The sequence below is a fragment of the Callithrix jacchus genome, chromosome 12, assembly GCF_049354715.1.
Source record: "Callithrix jacchus isolate 240 chromosome 12, calJac240_pri, whole genome shotgun sequence".
NCBI classification, from domain to species: domain Eukaryota; kingdom Metazoa; phylum Chordata; class Mammalia; order Primates; family Cebidae; genus Callithrix; species Callithrix jacchus.
This window is the reverse complement of record NC_133513.1, coordinates 22,790,702-22,812,451: the sequence shown is the minus strand read 5'-3', so window position 1 is coordinate 22,812,451 and position 21,750 is coordinate 22,790,702. Positions and strand designations below refer to the sequence as shown.

The 21,750-nt window shown below is 49.1% G+C and overlaps 1 protein-coding gene across 2 annotated transcripts in view; it reads right to left on the bottom strand.

Moving 5' to 3' along the window:
- EEF2K (eukaryotic elongation factor 2 kinase) overlaps window positions 1-21,198 on the bottom strand; it is an 85,827-nt gene extending 64,629 nt beyond the window's left edge. For both annotated transcript variants that reach the window (XM_078344867.1, XM_078344868.1), the window contains exon 1: window positions 20,793-21,198. The gene's annotated coding sequence lies outside the window, so the exon portion shown is untranslated. The remainder of the gene's footprint in view (window positions 1-20,792) is intronic.
- Window positions 21,199-21,750: the final 552 nt, after the last annotated feature.

Sequence of the window (21,750 nt, the reverse complement as noted above, 5' to 3'; positions counted from 1 at the left end):
TAAGAACTCAGTGTTTGGAAATGCTGGAACCAGGTTGGGAAAAAAACGGGCTTCTTAAGCAGCGTGCTCTTTTCGGCACATCAATTAGATCGAGGTACTCCTCTGCTTAATGCCCACCCCCAGCAGCTTCCTTTCACATTTGTAATAAAATCCAAATGCCTTGGTAAGGCTGCAAGAGCTGTGTTCGTTTGGCATGTTGCCCACTTCTCCAGCCCTGGCTGCTCTCCAGGCACACTGGGTTTTTTTCTGTTCTGTGAAAAAACAGTATTAGGTTCGTTCCTGCCTTCCGGTCCAGGTCTTTGTACTTGCTGTTCCTTGTGCCTGGAACAACCTTCCTAACTGTGGGCTCTTTCTCATCACTGAGCTCATAGCTCAAAGGACGCCTCTTCAGTGAATCCCCCCCAATCACAGAACCCTCAACCCAACATGCACATGCATATCCAATCACTCCCTTGCAGATCTGTTGTTTTTTTTTTTTTCTGAGACAGAGTTTTGCTCTTGTCGCCCAGGCTGGAGTGCAATGGCGCAATCTTGGCTCACTACAACCTTCACCTCCCAGGTTCAAGGGATTCTCCTGTCTCAGCCTCCTGAGTAGCTGGGATTCCAGGCGCTCACCACCACACCCAGGTAACTTTTGTAGTTTTAGTAGAGATGGCATTTCACCATGTTGGCTAGGCTGGTCTTGAACTACTGATCTCAGCTGATCCACCCGCCTGGACCTCCCAAAGTGCTGGGATTATAGGCATGAGTCACCACATCTGGCCTTTTCTCTTTTTCTTTCTTTCTTTTTTTTTTTTTGAGACAGAGTCTCGCTCCGTTGCCAGACACCCAGGCTGGAGTGCAGTGACGTGATCTCGGCTCACTGCAACCTCCGCCTCCCGGGTTCAAGCAATACTCCTGCCTCAGCCTCCCGAGTAGCTGGGACTACAGGTATGCGCCACCATGCCCAGCTAATTTTTGTATTTTTAGGAGAGACGGGGTTTCACCATGTTGGCCTGGATGGTCTTGATCTCTTGACCTTGTGATCCGCCCCGCCCAACTTTTTTTTTTTTTTTTTTTTGAGACAGAATCTTGCTCTGTTGTCCAGGCTGGAGTGCAGCAGTGCCATCCTAGCTCACCTAAGTCACTGCCTGACCTCACAGGCCCAAGCAATCCTCCCATTCAACCACCAAGTAGCTGAGACCACAGGTGTATGCCATCAAGCCTGGCTAATTTTCTTTATTTTCTGTAGAGGCCGGGTCTTGCTATGTCGCCCAGACTGCTCTCAATCTCCTGGGCTCAAGTGATCCTCCTGCCTTGGCCTCCCAAAGTGAGGACCAAGCCTTCTTGGATAAGACACCAAAAGCATGCTGGGATTTTAGGCATGGTTCATTTCCTCACTGTGCTTTTCTCAAACTGACATCACCCTGTTTACTTGTTATTGTCTGCAGGCCCAATACCTCCAAGAGTGCCTGGCACAAAGAAGGCACTCAATGCACTTTCCCGGAATGAAGGAGTGCTCCTAAAAGCCTTTTCTCTAGCACAATCCGTAACAGTAACCAAACCAAACAAACCCAACAGCCCCAAGTGTCCAACAGAAGCTCATTATAGAGATCACAGTACTTCTCTCTACACCATGAAATACTGCGTGACTGTTAGAAAGGGGAAGGTCCCATACCCACAGACACACACACACACACACACACACACACACATACACACACACAATCAAGAAAGAGTTCAGGAAGATTGTAGGATAGAACTCTCACATGTACAGCCACTTGATTTTCAACAAGGGGGCCAAGATAATTTACCCTCAGTTACAGCCAATTGATTTTCCAACAAGTGCGCTAAGATGATTCCATGGGGAAGGAAGAACTTTTTCAACGAATGGTGTTGGGATAAATGAATATCCATATGCATAAAAATGAAGTTGATCCCCTCCTGATGCCATGCCCCAAAATTAATTAAAAATGAATCAAAAGCCTAAAATAGAAGCTAAAATTCTATTAGAAGAAAATACAAATTCTTCATGACCTCGAGTTAGACAAAACCTTCTTGGTAAGACACCAAAACAACAGCAACAAAAGCGCAGGTAAGTGGGACATCATCTGGGCTGGACGCACGCAGTGACTCACGCCTGTAATCCCAGCACTTTGGAGGGCTGAGGTGGGTGGATCACTTGAGCTTGGGAGTTTGAGACCAGCCTGGACAACATGGCAAAATCCTGACTCTACCAAAAAAAAAAAAAAAAAAAATTGGCCAGGTGTGGTGGCACCCACCTGTAATCCCAGCTACTGGGGAGGCTGAAGCATGAGGACTGCATGAACCCAGGAGGAGGATGTTGCAATGAACTGAGATTGTGCCACTGTACTCCAGCCTGGGTGATGAAGTGAGACTATCTCAAATAAAAAAAAAAAATGGCCAGGCATAACGGCTCACACCTATAATCCCAGCACTTTGGGAGGCCAAGGTGGGCAGATCATGAGGTCAGGAGTTTGAGACCAGCCTGGCTAATATAGTGAAACCCCACCTCTACTAAAAATACAAAAATTAGGTGAGTGTGGTGTCCTACCCCTGTAGTCCCAGTTATTCAGGAGGCTGAGGCAGGAGAATAGCTTAAGCCAGGGAGGCAGAGGTTGCAGTGAGCTGAGGTTGCACCACTGTGCTCCAGCCTGGTTGACCAAGTGAAACTCTGTCTCAAACAAAACAAAACAAAAAAACCTGGCGCGGTGGCTCACACCTGTAATCCCAGCACTTTGGAGGCTGAGGTGGGTGGATCACGAGGTTAGAGTTCAAGACCAGCCTGGTGAAATCCTGTTTTTTTTAAAAAAAAATTGAACATCGCCAAAATAAAAAACTTTTGTGCTTCAAAGGGCACCATCAAGAGAGTAAAGAGAGGCCGGGTGTAGTGGTTTATGCCTGTAATCCCAGCACTTTGGGAGGCTGAGGTGGGTGGATCACCTGATGTCAGGAGTTGGAAACCAGCCTGGCCAACATGGCGAAACTCTGTTTCTACCAAAAATAAAAAAAAAAATTAGCCAGGCATGATGGTATGCACCTGTAATCCCAGCTATTCAGGAGGCTGAGGCAGGAGAATCCCTTGAACCAGGAGTTGGAGGTTTCAGTGAGCTGAGATGTACTCCGGCATGGGCGACAGAGAGAAACTCCATCTCAAAAAAAAAAAAAAGGAGCCAGGCGTGGTGGTGTATGCCTGTAATCCCAACTACTTGGAGGCTGAGGTGGGAGAATTGCTTGAGCCTGGGAGGCAGAGGTTGCAGTAAACTGAGATTGAGCCATTGTACTCCAGCCTGGGCGACAGAGTGAGATCTCATCTTAAAAAAAAAACAAAAACCCAATGTCTCAAAAAGTTAAACACTGAGTTACTGTATGATCCAGCAATTCCATTCCTAGGTTCTGAAACACTCCAATACGGATGAAACTTAAAATCACCAGGGGAGGCAAAAGGGAGTCACAAAAGACTATACACATTGGCTAATTCTCTATGAAACTTCCAGAGAAGGCAAGGCTGCAGCAGCAGAGAGCAGACTAATGGTTGCCTGGGGCTGGAGGAAGGCTGGGGTGGTGGGAATGGCTGGGGGTAAATGGGGAATGATTGCTAATGGCTATGGGGTTTCTCTTGAGTTGATGAAAACGTTCTAAAATTAATTGTGGCGGCATGACTGTGGATATACTAAAAACCATTGAATTGTACATTTTAAGTGAGCAGATTGTAACATATGTCAATTATATCTCAAGAAAGCCAAAGTTAGAAAAAAGAAAGTCGGATGTGGTGGTTCATGTCTGCAATCCCAGCACCTTGGGAGGCTGAGGTGGGAGGATCACTTGAGCCCAGGACTTTGAGACCAGCCTGGGAAACAATGAGACCCTATCTCTACAATAAAATAGAAAAAATTAGCTGGGTGTAGTGGTATGTACCTGTAGTCCCAGCTACTCAGGAGGCTGAGGTGGGAGGATCACTTGAGCCCAGGAGGTGGAGGTTGCAGAGAGCTGAAATTGTGTCACAACACTCCAGCCTGGGCAACAGAGCAAGACCCTGTCTCCAAAAATGAAAGAAAAAGAAAAAGGACACATGTACATGCATGGAAACTTCCCTGAAAAATCCATAGGAACTGGACAGCGCTTGGATAAGCAGTTGTGGACCTGGAGGAAACTTCTGATCTTTAATTTAAAAAAAAAAAAAATTTTTTTTTTTTTTGAGACGGAGTTTCATTCTTGTTACCCAGGCTGGAGTGCAATGGCACTATCTTGGCTCACCACAACCTCCGCCTCCTGGGTTCAAGCAATTCTCCTGCCTCAGCTTCCCGAGTAGCTGGGACTACAGGCACACGCCACGGTGCCCAGTTAATTTTTTGTATTTTTAGTAGAGACGGGGTTTCACCATGTTGACCAGGATGGTCTTGATCTCTTGACCTCGTGAACTACCCGCTTCAGGCTCCCAAATCACTGGGATTATAGGCATGAGCCACCGTGCCTGGCCAAAAAAAATTTGAGATGCTGTTTTGCTCTGTCGCCCAGGCTGGAGCACAGTGGTGCGATCTTGGCTCACTGCAACCTCTGCCTCCCAGGTTCAAATGATTTTCCTGCCTCAGCCTCCCAAGTAGCTGTGACTATAGGTGCCTGCCACCACGTCCACCTAATTTTTGTATTTTAGTAGAGGTAGGGTTTCACCATGTTGGCCAGGCTGGTCTTGAACTCCTGACCTCAAGTGAACTGCTTGCCTTGGCTTCTCAAAGTGCTGGGATTATAGGTGTGAGCCACTGAGCCTGGACAGCTTTTTAAAACTTTGTACATTTCTATACTGCTTTAACATTTTTATAAAGCTGGATTGCTTTAGACACAAAACAGTAAATTAGTTTAAAAACTTTTCACATCAAACCAGTAAGTCCAATTATTTTCGGCAGTGCTGTCCATCAGGCAGATGGTCTTCTAGAGCCAAGGCTTTGGTACTCTGGCTACTGAAGCAGGAAATATATTTAAATCCTAACCCAGTACCCACCTATAAAATGGAAAGTAAAGTTTCAAGAAATTGTACTTAGCCTTACTTTGTAAAATTTACTCGTTATTTTTTTAAATTTTATTTTCAGAGAAAGGCCACCCTAACTGGAGTGCGGTGGTGTCATCACAGCTCACTGCAGCCTCCAACAGCTGGGTTCAGGCGATCCTCCCGCCTCCACCTCCCATGCCACCATGCCCGGCTACTGTTTTTTATTTTTGTAGAGACAGAGTCTCACTACGTTGGCAGGCTGGTTTTGAACTTCCAGCCTTAAATAATCCTCCCACCTTGGCCTCCTAAAGCACTGGGATTACAGGCATGAGCCACCGTGCCTGGCTCACTCTTGCTATTTTCTATTCTACTTATGACTGTTTTCTTTCTGTTTAATCTTTTTCCTTAACACACGACCTATACATTGATTTCTATACTCACAGTCTGAAAATAGCTGTCAACTGCTGAGTTTGTTTCTTATCCTTTGGGCAAGAGACAGTCACAGGCCTGGATCCAATGCCACAGCCACCTGATCCTGCTTGTCACCAAAATCCTCCCTGAGCCCTGGGCTGGCTTCTCCGCACTGTCAACCACTCCCATCCCCAGCTCCTACTCTGCCCTGATCAGCCCTTGGCCAGAATCCCTGCTGATCAACACGGTGTGGTGCCAGGAGCTGCCAGCAGGCCCAGCCAAATTGGTGGTACCTGGATGCCAGGATGGTGCCAGGAGAGGGGCCAGAATCACAACCTCAACCTGCAGACCTCCAGGCAGTGTAGTCAGTTCAGTAGTTAAAGGCTCAGATTCAGGGCCAGGCACGATGGCTCATGCCTGTAATCCCAGCACTTTGGGAGGCCAAGGCTGGTGGATCGCTTGAACTCAGAGGAGTTCCAGACCAGCCTGGCAACATGGCGAAATCCTGTCTCTATAGAAAAATACAAAAATTAGCCAGGCATGATGGCGTGTGCCTGTAGTCTCAGCTACTCAGGAGGCTGAGGCGGGAGGATCACTTGAGCCTGGGAGGCAGAGGCTGCAGTAAACTGAGATCATGCCACGTATACCACTTTTATCTCAAATAAACAAACAAACAAATAAAACACGCTCAGATGCAGGATCTGGGCTGCCAGGGAGCAAATCCTGGCTCCTTACCCAATTAATTCACCTAGCCAACTCCGTCATCTTGCAGTGTGGGGAGCCCAGCCTCGGCCATGCCCCACCACAGATCTGACATTCTCCTCAGCCCTGGGAAACAGACAAGCAGCTGTGACCCTGCCTGGCACAGCGCCTCGTACACACTAGGCACTTGATATGCATTCCAGAGCTAAGCAAGTGTCATCTGTTTTATGGCTTTTGAGTTGTCATAAATTTGCTGTGAAGGCAGCTGTGGCAAACTATCCCCCACTAGCTGTTCACTCTTTCCTTCCCTAATAACAGAACCACTGGGTTTTGGCAACGCTTGTCATGTAGCCACTCAGGATACATTTCCCACAGTCTTTTGCAGATGGGTGTGACCATGTGACCAAGTTTTAACCAATGGGATATAAGAAGGAGTGTGTGCAACTATAGGGAACGGTGTTTTTTTTGTTTTTTTTTTTGAGACGGAGTTTCGCTCTTGTTACCCAGGCTGGAGTGCAATGGTGCGATCTCGGCTCACCGCAACCTCCGCCTCCTGGGTTCAGGCAATTCTCCTGCCTCAGCCTCCCGAGTAGCTGGGATTACAGGCATGCGCCACCATGCCCAGCTAATTTTTTTGTATTTTTAGTAGAGACGGGGTTTCGCCATGTTGACCAGGATGGTCTCAATCTCTTGACCTTGTGATCCACCCGCCTTGGCCTCCCAAAGTGCTGGGATTACAGGCGTGAGCCACCACGCCTGGCCTAGGGAATGGTTCTTAAAGAGAATAAGGGAATGTGCCCCTCGGCTCTCCTTCCTTTCTACTGGCTGAAATGCATATGTGATTGCTGGAGCTCAAACAGCTACCTTAGACCATGAGGTGGATGGCCATGTGCTAAGGCTGAAAGAACTATAAGACAGAGAACCTGGGTTTCTTATGCCATGGGACCACATAACAATCCTGGACTCACAATTTTCATACTTTGATACCTAAACTAGTATAATCTACTATAATTTTCTTTTTTCCTTTCTACTTGCAAGTTTTATTTGGTACAGTAGTTCCTTCTCTCCCATATCATAAAAAGTCACATCGTCTTTTTTGTAAAGTTTTATTTTTAGAGAAAGGGTCTTGTTCTGCTGCCCACGCTGGATTACAACGGTGCGATCATAGCTCATTGCAGCCCTGATCTCTGGGCTCAAGTGATTCTCGTACCTCAGCCTCCTGAGTAGCTGGGACTACAGGTGTGTGCCACTATGCCCACCTAATTTGTTTATCTTTGTAGAGACAGGGTTTCACTATGTAGCCCAGGCTAGTCTCAAACTCCTGGCCTCAAGCAATCTTCCCACCTTGGCCTCCAAAAGTGTTGGGATGACAGGCACGAGCCACTGCACCTGGCCGAAAGGTCACATCCTTTATGACAAGTGGGTGCCTAGGCAGGGTCAACCTGGGAAAACTGTGGCCTCAATCCAGAGTCCTAACTTGGCAGAGACTCTTATATTTGCACATGAAGACTGGCTACCTGGATGATGTAGGATTTCTGCAGACAAGGAACCTTCCTCTAAGTCAGTTCCAAGAGGCCTGTTCCAACACCAGGCAACCACCCAGCCTCCTAGGGATCTCTGTCTAACCTGGGCTGCCCTTGGCCCAATGAAAGATCTGCTCCTGTGCTAAGAACAGGACTCCAGCTCCAAGACATCAGGATTCTCTTGAAAGTTTCTTCTGCCTTACTCAGGCATCCACATCTTCTCCTCCCAGTCCCTATTTCTTTTCTTTTTATTTTTTTGAACTCCTGCCCTCAAGTGATCCACCCTCCTTGGCCTTCCAAAGTGCTGGGTATTAAAAGAACGAGCCACTGTGCCCAGCCTCCAGTCCCTATTTCTATGGAAAGGTGGCAGAGTGAGTCAGAAAGGCCCAAGTTCAAGCCCCATCTCTGCCACAGACTGGCTGTGTGACTTCACTTCTTGAGCCTCAGAGGGGATGCATAACTGTACTCACCCCATGAACTCAACAGCTATTATTATCAGCATTTTTATTATCATCAATAAAGGGGACTGAGCCTTGGGTCCCAGCCAGACTTGTGACCTGGACGTCTGGCTCATAGCAAAGTCAAGCTTCTTCAGAGGTCCTCAAGGAATAGATTATTTTAGGCTCTGGCCATGGAAACCACTGTCTCACTGAGTCTTGATCTGGCAGTTTATAGAGGCAGGAAACTATGCTTGCAATGCTCAGGTCAAGGCCTGAGGGTCAAGCCACAGTGGCCACTGGCCCCTCTCTGGGCTCACCCTCACCCCCAGGAGCTGCCTTCCTATGGTAGAAAGAGGGTGGAATCTTCCCACCACCACTCCTAGCGACCAGCATCCCAAAGCCAAAATGGCACACCCCCAGCTGGTCAATGCACACACACTAGTATATACCCAGCATAGCACAACACACACATTCCTGACTACAACCACAGTGGACACCTGGAATGGAATCACACACTAGCTTCTGTACCAGGCTCTGCCTCGGCCCCACCCTCAAGTCATGTGTTGTCACGTGATCCAGGCCTAACCAATCATAGCACTGGGGTGCCTGGCCACAGAGGTGGTCATGTGACTGGAGTCAAACTATTCTAGCCCATTGCAGCAAGCCTGGGGCTTTTTGCTTGAGTGACTGGAAGAGGTGCTCAGTGTTTTCATGCTGAATGTGAACTTCAGACTGAGGCTGATGCCACCACAGAACAAAGCTCATGTGGGGTGGAGGGCACAACCAGAGAAAGAGAAAATTGAAGAGTGATAATGTCATTTGAAACCTGGAATCCAGATACTCCCAAAACCAAACTACCAAGCCCTCATAGATTTCTGGATCATATGATACAATAAACCCCACTTTTTAGGGGGCAGTAGGGGAAAGGGCTATTTAGTTAGCTACAGATAGGTTTTCTGTCACATACAATATGAAAGGCCCCAAAACGGCCAGGCGCAGTGGCTCACTCCTGTAATCTCAACACTTTGGAAGGCCAAGGTGGGCGGGTCACCTAAGGTTGGCAATTCGAGCTCGGCCTGGCCAACATGGTAAAACCCTGTCTCAACTAAAAATACAAAAATTAGCAGGGCGTGGTGGTGCCTGCCTGTAATCCCAGCTACTCGGGAAGGTCAGGCAGGAGAATTGTTTGAACCTGGGAGGCAGAGGGTGCAGTGAGCCGAGATCATGCCACTGCATTTCAGCCTGGGTGACAGAGTGAGACTCCGTCCAAATTCAGTTGGGCGTGGGCCATTATATATTACTTATTTATAATTTTTAAAATATTTTAAACACCTTTTTCTTACTAGGGCCACTGTATACGATCACATAGGTGGGGTACTGCTCAACTCTAGTAAACAATCTTTGCCACTGTGCATGGGCAGCCCTACTTCCCACCCCTAGAGGCAACCACTTCCAACGTTTCTCAGTATTTCCCTTGGTGTATATATATCATTAAATATACGCTTCTTGATTATTTGTTTTTTCTTTTTTTTGAGACAGGGTCTCTCTCTGTTATCCAGGCTGGAGTGCAGTGGTGCAATCTTGGCTCACCGCAACCTCTGTTTTCCAGGCTCAAGTGATCCTCCCACGTGAGCTGCCAGAGGAGCTGGGACCACAGGCTAATTTTTGTTTATTTTTGTGGAAATGGGGTTTCACCATGTTGCCCAGCTGGTCTCCAACTCCTGGACTCAAGTGATCCACCCGCCTCAGCCTCCCAACGTGTTGGGATTACAGGCGTGCCCCTATTATTTTTTAATTTATTTATTTTGATCCTATCTTCTGATTTCCTGGAGTGATAAATGAGACTTAACTCTACTTCCCCTTACTACTTCCCTTCCCACCCTATCCCTACACTGGTAGGTTCCTTTGTTTATTTACTTTTTACAGATGAGGTCTTGCTGTGTTGCCCAGGCTGGTCTCGAGGTCCTGGTCTCAAGTGATCCTCCTGCCTAAATCTCCCAAAGTGTTGAGATTACAGGCGTGAGTCACAGTGCCCAGCCTTCTGGTTCCTTTAGATACCATGCCAAGAACGCTGTCTTATTCCACCAACTGAAGAAGCTGAAATTTCTCACAGTTTAGCACAAATTCAGATCAGGGAAGGTGGCTTTTGTGCGATGAATGAGTGATAAGAAAGTAGAAAAGCTGCTTATTTGCTTACCAACCTCAAAAGGGCATAATGTCTATGGAAATAAGAAAGACAAATAATATATGTGAAAGGCTGACTGCACACCAGGTGCTACACTAGCACTTGACAGGAACTCTCCTCTGACAATGACAGGAGCTGCCCAGTCCAGAAGTGACAGTCTACCTCTGAAAAGGCCACCTTAACGGAGGGGAACTGCACAGAGCTAGGTGTTGAGGGCTGCACCTGGCTTGTTCTGAAGATATTTTAAACCCTAGCTGGAGTCCCCGCTTTCCTTTAAACAAGAAACAAAAACCAAACCCAATACAGTGGCTAACAGCTTGTGCTCTACAGCCACATGGCCAGGGTTTGAATCCTGGGCCCCACCATCAGGAGCTGGGACCCCGTCCTAGATCATAGACTTCGTCAGGCAGGCAGTGACATCCTAAGGTCTGCATTGCTGACTCCACCCCTCTCCCCATACCTTGTACTGCTTTCAGTGAACAGGTGCTCAACATGAGCTCAAATACCGTGCTGTTTAGTGTTTTTTTGTTGTTGTTATTTTATTTTGAGACAGTCTTGCTCTGTTGCCCAGGCTGAAGTGCAATGGCATGATCTTGGCTCACTGCAACCTCCTCCACCTCTCAGAATCAAGCAATTATCCTGCCTTGGCCTCTCACGTAGCTGGGAGTACAGGCATCTACTGCCATGCCTGGTTAATTTTGTATTTGTAGTAGAGACGGGGTTTCACCATGTTGGTCAGGCTGGTCTTGAACTTCTGACCTCAAGTGATCCATCCGCCTCAGCCTCCCAAAGTGCTGGAATTATAGGTGTGAGCGACACCTGGCTGCTCAGTGTCTGTTTACTGGGGTGCAGCATTAGGAGTGATTAAGTCAAGCATCAAGCTAAGATTTCACATCAGTGTCTTATTAATGTCTGCACCCTTAGCATATAGTGGGTGCTTATAAACATTTATTTAAACTATTGAGAGAAATAGTACACTTTACATCAGAATGAAAGGATCAATTTACAGAATCCAGCCCAACCGTCCCTTCCTCCCTGCCATCTCAGCTTCCCAACTTTCCAAGTCCAAGAATCAATCTTCATATACCATGAAGTTCTCCTCACCTCCTCTTTGCCCTTGCGTCTACCTGCAGGCGCCTCTGAGGCAGGAGAACAGGATCTGGAGGCAGGGAACCTGAGGCTGATTCAGGCTGACTTCCTAGAACTAAATCAAAAGGGAAACCCCAACTTTCTACACCCATGTAACAAAAGGACCAGAGGCTACTCCCTTTGCAAGCCCCCACTTTTCTGTGTGGCAGATAAAAAACTGAAAGTACCTCTGGTTGGTCCCTCCCCCCAACTCATCAGGCTGGTCACTGACCAAGTCTTCATTTGCATAGGAGTCTTCATTTGTAACTTCATTTCAGCCTGATTGGTTACTTTCCACAACCAATCAGATACCTGCATAGCGTGTAACAGTTTAACTTCACTTCAGCCTCTGATTGGTCACTTTCCACAACCTATCAGACTGATCCCAGCTATTTACATAGGGCGGACATCAAGTGACCAATAGGGAAACCTGTAAAGGGTGTTTAAACCCCAGGCAATCTGTAAGCCACTTGCTCAAGCCCACTCCCACCCTGTGGAGTGTACTTTTGTTTTCTGTAAATATTTGCTTTCATTGCTTTATTCTTTCCTTGCTTTGTTCATGTGTTTTGTCCAATTCTTTGCTTAAAACACCAAGAACCTGGACACCCTCCATCAGTAACACCTCTGCCTGGGATCCCTTTCCCACTCACTGGCAAAACCCTTTAATCTCTTCAAGACCCAGCTCAAATTTTGACCTCCTCCAGAAAGCCTTCCTTGTTTATTTCTTTTGGGTTTGTTTGTTGTTGTCTTTTAGAGAGAGTGTGGCTCTATTGGCCAGGCTGGAGTGCAGTGGTGCATTGATAGCTCACTGCAGCCTCCAACTCCTGGACTCAAATGATCCTCCCACCTCAGCCTCCCGAGTACCTGGGACTACAGGTGTATACCACCACATCTGACTAATTATGTTATTTTATTTTTGTAGAGATGGGAGTCTCCCTGTAATGCTCGGGCTGGTCTCTTTTTTTTTTTTGAAACAGGGTCTCACTCTGTCACCCAGGCTGGAGTACAATGGCACAATCATGACTCACTGGAGCCTCAGTCTCCCACGTTCAAGTGATCCTCTTGCCTCTGAACTCCTGGCCTCAAGTGATTCTCCTGTCTCGACCTCCCAAAGTTGATTACATGCATGAACTACTGCACCTGGCCTCCAGAAAGCCTTCCTTGGATAGTTCCCTCCTCTGTAAACAGGGGACAGCTAACCGTACCCCTACAGGGATTGTTCTGAGGATACAATGAGATTAGACACATGATGTCTGGCACAGACTTGACTCTCAAAAGTTAGTACTCTCAAAAGTATGCCCCAATAATCCCCCAGTCCCTGACTCCCTAAATCACTTCAATCCCTACAAGCCCTCCCTAAGCAATGAAATTTCATTGTACCCTGAGGCCAAACTGTCTATGTGACAGGCAGAAAAATGGCCCCCCTTAAGATGTCTACATCCTAATCCCTGGAACCTGTATGTTACCTTATATGGCAAAAGGCACTTTGCAGATGTGATTAAGGATTGTAAGATCGGAAGACACTCATGGATTATCCTGTGAGCCCAGTGTAATCACAGGATCCTTATAAAAAGGAGGTAGAAGGGTCAGAGTTAGAGGAAGAGATGTGAGCCGAGAGAAAGACACAGATGTGAAGATGCCACGCTGCAGGCTTTGAAGATGGAGGGAGGGGCCTGGAGCCCATGGAATGAGGGCAGTTCCTACAATCTGGACAAGGCAGAGAAACAGGTTTTCCCCTGGGGCCTCCAGAATGAACACAGCCATGCTGACACCTTGATTTTAGAGCTTCTGACCCCCAGGAACTGTAAGATAATAAATGTGTTGTTTTAAAGCCACTAAGTAATTGCAGCAATTCATTACTGCAGCAATTGGAAACTAACAAAATCCTGGACAGCGGCTCTCAACCTTGGGCGATTTTGCTCCCTCAAGGGACATTTGGCAATGTCAAGAGACATTTTTGGTTGTTGTAACTCTAGGAGTGCAACTAGCATGTAGTGGATAGAGGCCAGGGATGCTGCTCAATATCCTACATAAACAGAACAGCCCTCTACAAGGAAGAATATTTGGCCCAAATGTCAATGGTGCTGAGGCTGAGAAACCCCGCTCTAGTATGAATTTGGTAGAAATTCTTTCTTTTGTTTTTTGAGATGGAGTCTCACTCTATCACTCAGGCAGGAGTGCAGTGGCTCAATCTTGGCTCACTGCAACCTCCACCTCCCAGGTTCAAGCGATTCTTGTGCCTCAGCCTCCTGAGTAGCTGGGATTACAGGTGTGCACCACCACACCCAGCTCATCTTTGTACTTTTAGTAGAGACAGGGTTTCACCATGTTGCCCAGGCTGATCATGAACTCCTGAACTCAGGTGATTCACCCACCTTGGCCTCCCAAAGTGCTGAGATTACAGGTGTGAGCCACCTTGCCTGGCCTCTTTCTTTCTATTTTAACAGACTGGGTGGGTGTCTTGCTCTCTCATCTAGGCTGGAGTGCAGTGGTAAAATCACAGCTCACTGCATCCTCCAACTCCTTGGCTCAAGGGATCCTTCTGCCTCAGCCTCCCGAGTAGCTGGGAATATAGGCATATTGCCACCATGCCTGGCTTATTAAAATTTTTTGTAGAGATAGTGCCTTGCCACTCCTGGGCTCAATCAATCCTTCAGCCTCAGCCTCCTGAAGTGCTGGGATTACAGGCATGAGCAGCTGTGCCCAGCCTCTGGTGTAATTTCAAAGAGGCCTCTTTTCCCTTTAAAAACAAATCTTCCCACATACCATAAAGAGACAGAGAAGGCCGACAGACGTGGCTCATGCCTGTAATCCCAGCACTAAGTGGGAGGTCGAGGCAGGTGGATCACGAAGTCAGGAGTTTGAGACCAGCCTGGACAATGTGGTAAAACCCCGTCTCTACTAAAAATACAAACATTAGCTGAGCATAGGGTGGCGCATACCTGTAGTTCCAGCTACTCGGGAGACTAAGGCAGAAGAATCACTCATACCAAGGAGGTGGAGGTTGCAGTGAGCCAAGATTGCGCCACTGTATTTCATCCTGAGCGACAGAGCAAGGCTCCATCTCAAAAAAAAAATAAAAAAAGGGGGGGCTAGGCCCCATGGCTCATACCTGTAATCCCAGCACTTTGGGAGGCCAAGGTGGGCACATCATCTGAGGTCAGGAGTTCGAGACCAGCCTGATCAACATGGAGAAACCCCATCTCTACTAAAAATACAAAATTAGCTGGGCATGGTGGTGTGTGCCTGTAATCCAAGCTACTCGGAAGGCTGAGGCATGAGAATTGCTTGAACCCGGGAGGTGGAAGGTGCGGTGAGCTGAGATCGGGCCATTGCACTACAGCCTGGGCAACAAGAGCGAAATTCCACCTAAAAACAAAAAAAAGGGCCGGGCACAGTGGCTCACACCTGTAATCCCAACACCACTTTGGGAGGCCAAGGTGGGTGGATCACAAGGAGTTTGCGAACAGCCTGACCAACATGGTGAAACCCAGTCTCTACTAAAAATACAAAAATTAGCCGGACGTGGTGGCGTGTGCCTGTAATTCCAGCTACTCAGGAGGCTGAGGCAGGAGAATTGCTTGAACCCAGGAAGTGGAGGTTGCAGTGAGCCAAGATCACGCCACTGCACTCCAGCCTGGATGACAGAGCAAGAGAGCAAGACTCTGTCTCAAAATAAAAAAAAAAGACAAATCAATTTACCAATCCGAACAGCAATCCTGCTGCAGAAGCCAGAGATACGTCATCATTTGCTCTGCTAAAGGCTCGTAAAAATATCATTGCAGCACACTGTGTTTTGTGTATATAAAACTGTCATCATGCAAGGGCTATTATATGGTTTCAGGAATCTGAAAAATGCATTTCGGAATATGAAACACAAAATACCATAATTATAGCTGTGATTAGCAAAATGCACAAGGGAGCTCAAATTGTAATGTTTAATCACTTGCTGGGCACACTGTGTGTGTCCACAGTACACTCTGTACTCCTGGTGGGTCAGTCCAGGGATACAGCACGTCTCACTTCTCACATGAACTCTGTGTGCCCAGCACTCCCAGTGGCCAGACCATGTGAGTGTCTTGAACAAAAGGGGCAGTGTGTTATTCCTCTGCAGCTCCCAGCCCAGAGCACAATGCCTGGCACACACCATACATGCACAAGTGTGCGCTGCATAAATGAACGAGTAAGTGGAGAAAAGCTAGCAATTTTCTGCTGATATAATGGAGAAACAGAAGGACTTATGAGTTGTGGCCGGGCGTGGTGGCTGACCCGTTATTCCAGCACTTTGGGAGGCCGAGACTGGCAGACTGCTTGAGGCCAGGAGTTCAAGACCAGCCTGGGCAACATGGTGAAACCCTATCTCTACTACAAATACAAAAATTAACCAGGCTTGGTGGCGTACAAACTGTATAGTCCCAGCTACTTGGGAGGCTGAAGCACGAGAATCGCTTGAACCAAAGAGGTGGAGGTTGCAGTCAGCCAAAATTGTGCCACTGCACTCCAGCCTGGGCAACAGAGTAAGACTCTGTCCACTCACCACCTCCCCCTGCAAGAAAAAGGACTGCTGGGTTGTAATTACATGGGAGTTACTCTCATGGTGGAGGCTGTAGTGGGAAAGGCTGGCTCATGGAGGATCTGAAAAGCACCAAAACCAGGATCTAGCCAAGCAAGGCCTTTGGGATGAATTCAAATCCTTGCCGCGCCACAATCAGCTGAAGAATGCTGGGCAAATTAGTTAACCTCTCTCGATCTCAGGTTTTTCATCTGTAAAATTCACTCACCCAACAGAGCAGAGCAAAGTGAGCAAGGTGGAGAAGTGAGAGAGGTGGCCAGAGGCCAGAAAAAGCCACTGAGGCACAGAGAGCTGGCTTTCCACTAGGAATCCTTACTCCCCCGCCTGGCCAGGAACTACATTTCCCAGCATCCCTTGCAGCTAAGTAGGGCTGCGTGACTGCGTTCTGGCCAATGAAAGAAGGGCACAAATAACGAGCACTGCTTCTGAGCCCATCCAGCAGCCCATTTTCCATACCGAGGTTGGCTTCCTCTCCACTGCAGTCCTGCCCAGAACAGATTGGTAGCATTTCAGTATCACTTACAAAGCACTTGCTACATAACCCCTCTCAGTTCCCTATAAGGCATGCGCTCCTTCCCTCGGGCTACTGTCCTCCCTACCCATCCCCTGGCCAACTTGTCTGCTCATCCCTCAGGCCTCAGCTTAGACGTCACCTCCTCCAGGAAGCCTCCCTGAACCACAAGAGGTAGTCGCTCTTAGCTTCACTCTACAGATGAGAAAGCTAAGGAACAGAGAGGTTATGTGGCTTGCCCAAAATCACATGACTAGAACATGGGGGAGGTGGATCTGAAGCTGGTGCGGGCTGAATCCGGGGCTCCCAACGCAGTCACCACTTCCTGAACCAGTGCCTGTAAAAGCATGGAACCAGCTGCCACAGCAGCCACAGCAGTCATCTCACCTGGCAACTTGCTGGAAATGCAAATGCTCAAGCCTCGTTCCAGACCTACTAAATTAAACTCTGGGGATGGGTCCAGCAATCAAAGTTGAAGCAAGCCCTCCTGGGGGCGCTGATGTGCACCGAAGCTGGAGAAGCACTGGCCTTGAGAAATGTTCCGCAGTTTAGCCACCTACTTCCGGGTGCTTCCTGTGGCTTGCTAGTCCTTGCTAGGTCTCGAAAGCTTCACAGATGGAGAACAGAACACCATCCACCCTCTGACTCTAGTCCTTTGAAACAGTTCTCTAGGAGTCCCACAGCCCTGGGACTTTGGGGGTTGTGGGAGGGACTGTCATCTTCTGCTTTATCATCAGTGCATTAGTGACTCACTCATTCCTTTGTTTGAAGCCTTCTTTTTTTTTTTTGAGATGGAGTTTTGCTGTTGTTACCCAGACTGGAGTGCAATGGCACGATCTCGGCTCACTGCAACCTCCGCCTCCTGGGTTCAAGCAATTCTCCTGCCTCAGCCTCCAGAGTAGCTGGGACTACAGGTGCGCACCACCATGCCCAGCTAATTTTTGTATTTTTAGTAGAGACGGGGTTTCACCTTGTTGACCAGAATGGTCTCGATCTCTTGACCTCATGATCCACTCACCTCGGCCTCCCAAAGTGCTGGGATTATTAGGCGTGAGCCACCGTGCCCAGCCTGAAGCCTTCTTATGGTTGGGAATGGTGGCTCATGCCTGTGATCTTAACACTTTGGGAGGCCAAGGCAGAAGAACTGCTTGAGTCCAGTTCAAGCCCAGCCTTGCAACAGAGTGAGACCCCATCTCTACACTAAAATTAAAAGTTAGCCAGGCAGGGTGGTAACTCCTGTCTGAAGTCCTAGCTTCTTGGGAGGCTGAGGCAGGAGGATCACTTGAGCCGAGGAGTTCCAGACTGCAGTGAGCTGTGACTGTCCCACTGCACCCCAGCCTGAGTGACAGAGCAAGATCCTGTCTCAAAACAAACAAACAACAACAAAAAAGAAGCCTTCTTGCTTGTGCTCATCAGCCTTGGCTGCAAGAATTTGATCCAGCAACACTTTAAGGCCCAGGCCGCTTTCATCCCAGGTGTAGACAAGGTCATCAATCTCACCACCTTCTAGGAGCATTCTCAGTTCATGGGGTAATGATCTGCAGCTTCCAGGTCAGCAGAACCAATCTCCCTCCACAGAAAAAGCTTTGATTCTTTTAAACTAGTTCAACCAGCTGCTATTACTACTCTGGCGATATTTCTGATCATTCAGTTGTTCTGCTTCAAGTGTAAGAATTGGACCAGACAGCCGGGCACAGTGGCTCACAGTAATCCCAGCACTTTGGGAGGCCGAGGCAGGCTAATCATGAGGTCAGGAATTCGAGACCAGCCTGGCCAACATGGTGAAACCCCTTCTCTACTAAAAATACCAACAAACAAAAACAATTAGCTGGGCATGGTGGCAGGTGCCTGTAATCCCAGCTACTCGGAAGGCTGAGGCAGGAGAATTGCTTGAACCTGGGAGGCGGAGGTTGTAGTGAGCCAAGATCACACCACTGCACTCCAGCCTGGGCAACAGAGAGAGACTCCGTCTCAAAAACAAAAAAACGCTCCTTCTAGCTTGTGGCTCTGCCCTTTTCTAGGCCTTCAATGTCTCTTTGACTTGTCCAACAAATGAGGAAACAGTGAGAGGTTTTTAGGGTCTAGGCTTGAAATAGACACACTCATGTTTCATCAGCCAAACTCAGTCATGTGGCCCCACCGAATGGTAAGGAAGCCTGGGAAAATTCATCCAGGGAGCACCCCAAGGAGAACATGGGTATTGGTGACCCATAGCTTTTTCTGCCACATAATAAATACAGTATGTTTTAAAAGCAAATCATTGATTTTTTTTTTTTTTTTTTTTTTTTTTTTTTTAAATAGAGACCGGGTTTTGCCCTGTTGGCTAGGCTGGTCTTGAACTCCTGGGCTCAAGCAATCCTCCTGCCTCGGCCTCCCAAAGTGATTGGGATTGAAGGCATGAGCCACCGCACGCAGTCAGTGATATATCCTTAATCAGCCAAAAAGTACTGTACAGTTACAAAAAGCACAAGAAAAAAAATGGTGGATTTTTTTTATTTTTTGAGACAGTCTCGCTTTGTTGCCCAGGTTGGAGTGCAGTGGTACAATCTCAGCTCACTGCAACCTCTGCCTCCTGGGTTCAAACGATTCTCGGTTCTCCTGCCTCAGCCTCCCGAGTAGCTGGGATTACAGGCTCGTGCCAACATGCCCAGCTAATTATTGTACGTTTAGTTGAGATAGGGGTCTCCCCATGTTGGCCAGGCTGGTCTCGAACTCCTGACCTCAAGTGATCCACCTGCCTCAGTCTCCCAAAGTACTGAGATTACAGGCCTGAGCTACCGCGTCCCTGACCCAAAAAACAGGTAGCTCTTGGAATGTACACCTATGATTATGTCTAAACTGTGACCATCTCAGTTTTGACTTCTGGCCTCCCCATTCCCTGCAGAGGATAAGAACTTGGGTCCCCAATGACTTCTTTGAGAAAGGGGGTTGAGAGGAGGGTGGACGCCAATCCCAGCCATGTTACACTGAATTCATGTCGTTGAGAGGTTTTACTGTATTTGTTGAATTAACAGCTGAATGAAGGAATGAACATTGGCTGCTGTGGAGGCCACAGAGAAGGAAGACACCTGCATACGCCATCTTTGAACCCTACCTCCTTCCACCTGCCTTTTCCCCAACTCAGCTTAAAGATCACCTGAAACCTGTTTCAACCCATAACTCTCTCCCTTCTACACACACAGTGGGCATTCTCAGCTCCCACCTGCTTGCTCTGTATTACCACTTACTCCATCTTGCTTTTCAGAGTCTGTTTATGTGACTGGCTTCCTCTTAGGGAGCTTCTGGGGACCTGAGGACCACTGTGACCCTCAGTTTCCTCCTTGGTAAAAACATTAGGATAGACTACATGACTCAATTCCCTGAGACTTTACAGCCTGTCCAGGGCCCGCGGCCATCAGATGTCTTCTGGGGCCACAGACCTTCACTGTGTGCCAGACACTGTTCCAAGCGCCTGACATACACAGACTCATCTACTCCTTCCAAGGACACTAAAAGGTAGATACTAATACTGTACCCACTTTACTAATGAGGAAACTGAGGACCAGAGAGCATAACCGAGCTAGAATTCCAACCCAGGACTCCAGCCCTAGTGTTTCCTGCTTTCCTGGCTAAAGAAGCGCCCACCACCGAGGTTCCAGAGGTGGGGCTCCCTGGGATCATTCCCCTGGGCAGATCTCACTTCCCCAAGCGGCCCATCTATCACACTCAGGGCGCAGCTGGGCTGGTTCCCCGAAATCACCCAGGCGCGCGCAAAAGGATCCAGGGCGGGCTTACCCGGGAGGCCCCCACTCCCGCGCGGCCACCGGCTTACTAATGCCCAGCCCCTTGGCGCACGTGTCAGCGGCGCCTGCCAACAACCTAACTCCCGCAGCCAAAAATGCAGCAAGGGCGCGTCTACACAGTCTTAGAGGTTCCGGGAATTCGAGCTGACGCAGGCCTCTAGTTCAGGGGAAAGCGTGGGGGATGCGGCTCCGAGCCCTGCAGGGAACAGGAAGGCTGCTATGCGCCCACCCTCTGGGGGCCCCGAGGGCACCTCGGGCGGAGGCCCCCAAACTATTGGTCACTTGCAGCCAGATCACCGCCCATTGCTTGCCAGTTGCTTTCCATATCCACATCGCCGTTAACAACTTCCCCATTTTACCGAAGCAAGCACTGAGTCCCAGAGAGTTTAACAACCAGAGAAGCGCCCCCACATTCTCCTTCCATGCCGTCTCCGGCCCCATTCTCAAGCCCAGACCCAGCGCACTCAGACGCCAGCTGCACTGGGGCGCACAGGCCTGCAGCGCCCTCTCCCAGCCCCCCAAGGCCTGGCCGGCCGCCGTCCACGCCTACCTCCCTCCGGCAGACAGGCGCTGCAGCCGCTGCCCACGGCCGCGAGGATCCAGAAGAGTTGGCAGAGGCTCGCGGCCCGTCGCTCCAGGGTGCAGGGCGGGCGGGCCCCCCGAGAGTGCCGGGGAGCGGAGAGCGGGGCGCGCGGGTTGGCGCTCCGAGGACGCAGCTGGGGCCGCGCGGGGCAGATGGGCCAATCCCTGGGCTCCGGGCAGCCGGAGAGATCCCGGGGAGAGCGCGGCAGCCGCTGGGACGATCTCCGGATGCGAGAGGCGCGTGCCAGGGATTCGAGTGCAGGCTGCAGCGAGCGCGACTCGGGTGGCTGCAGCGCCGGGAGTGCGGGCGCTCGATCCCGGCAGGAGCGGACCTGAAGCTGCAGCTGTGGCTCCGGGCGAGGTTGGGCAGAAGCGGGCGGGTAGGGGCGGGGCTGGCCTGGGGGGCGCACAGCGTGGCGCTCACGTGGCTGCCCCCAGGTGGCGGTCACGGTGCCTGCAGCAGCTGAGAGGGCCTCCAGGCTCCGGCGCTGGCTCCCAGCCCCAGGTGCAATGGTTGGCGCTGAGTCCCGGCTCCCCCTGCTGAGTACACAATGTCCGGTTCTCCTGCGCGAGGCTGGCCTAGCACCCGGCAGCCAGGGGGCAATTCGGAGGAGTGAGCAACTTCCGTCCTCTTCCGCCTGGCCTCGCCATCCTCTCCTGCTCCTGGCTTAGTTCCTGTATTCCAGTCCATTCTAAAATCGACCCCATCGCTCGTTTGTGTAAATCTCTATAGTAACCTTAAAATATTTTCATCGAAAATACTTGTTTTTCCTGATTTCTGCTTTGTGAAAACAGGCACGTATGATGATTGCAACTATTTGTGTGGTTTTAAAATTAATATCTCCTCTATTTATTCCTAACTCTTGACACAGGGTCTGGCTGGCACACTGTAGATGCTTAATAAATACCTGGCATGAGTGGTAGAG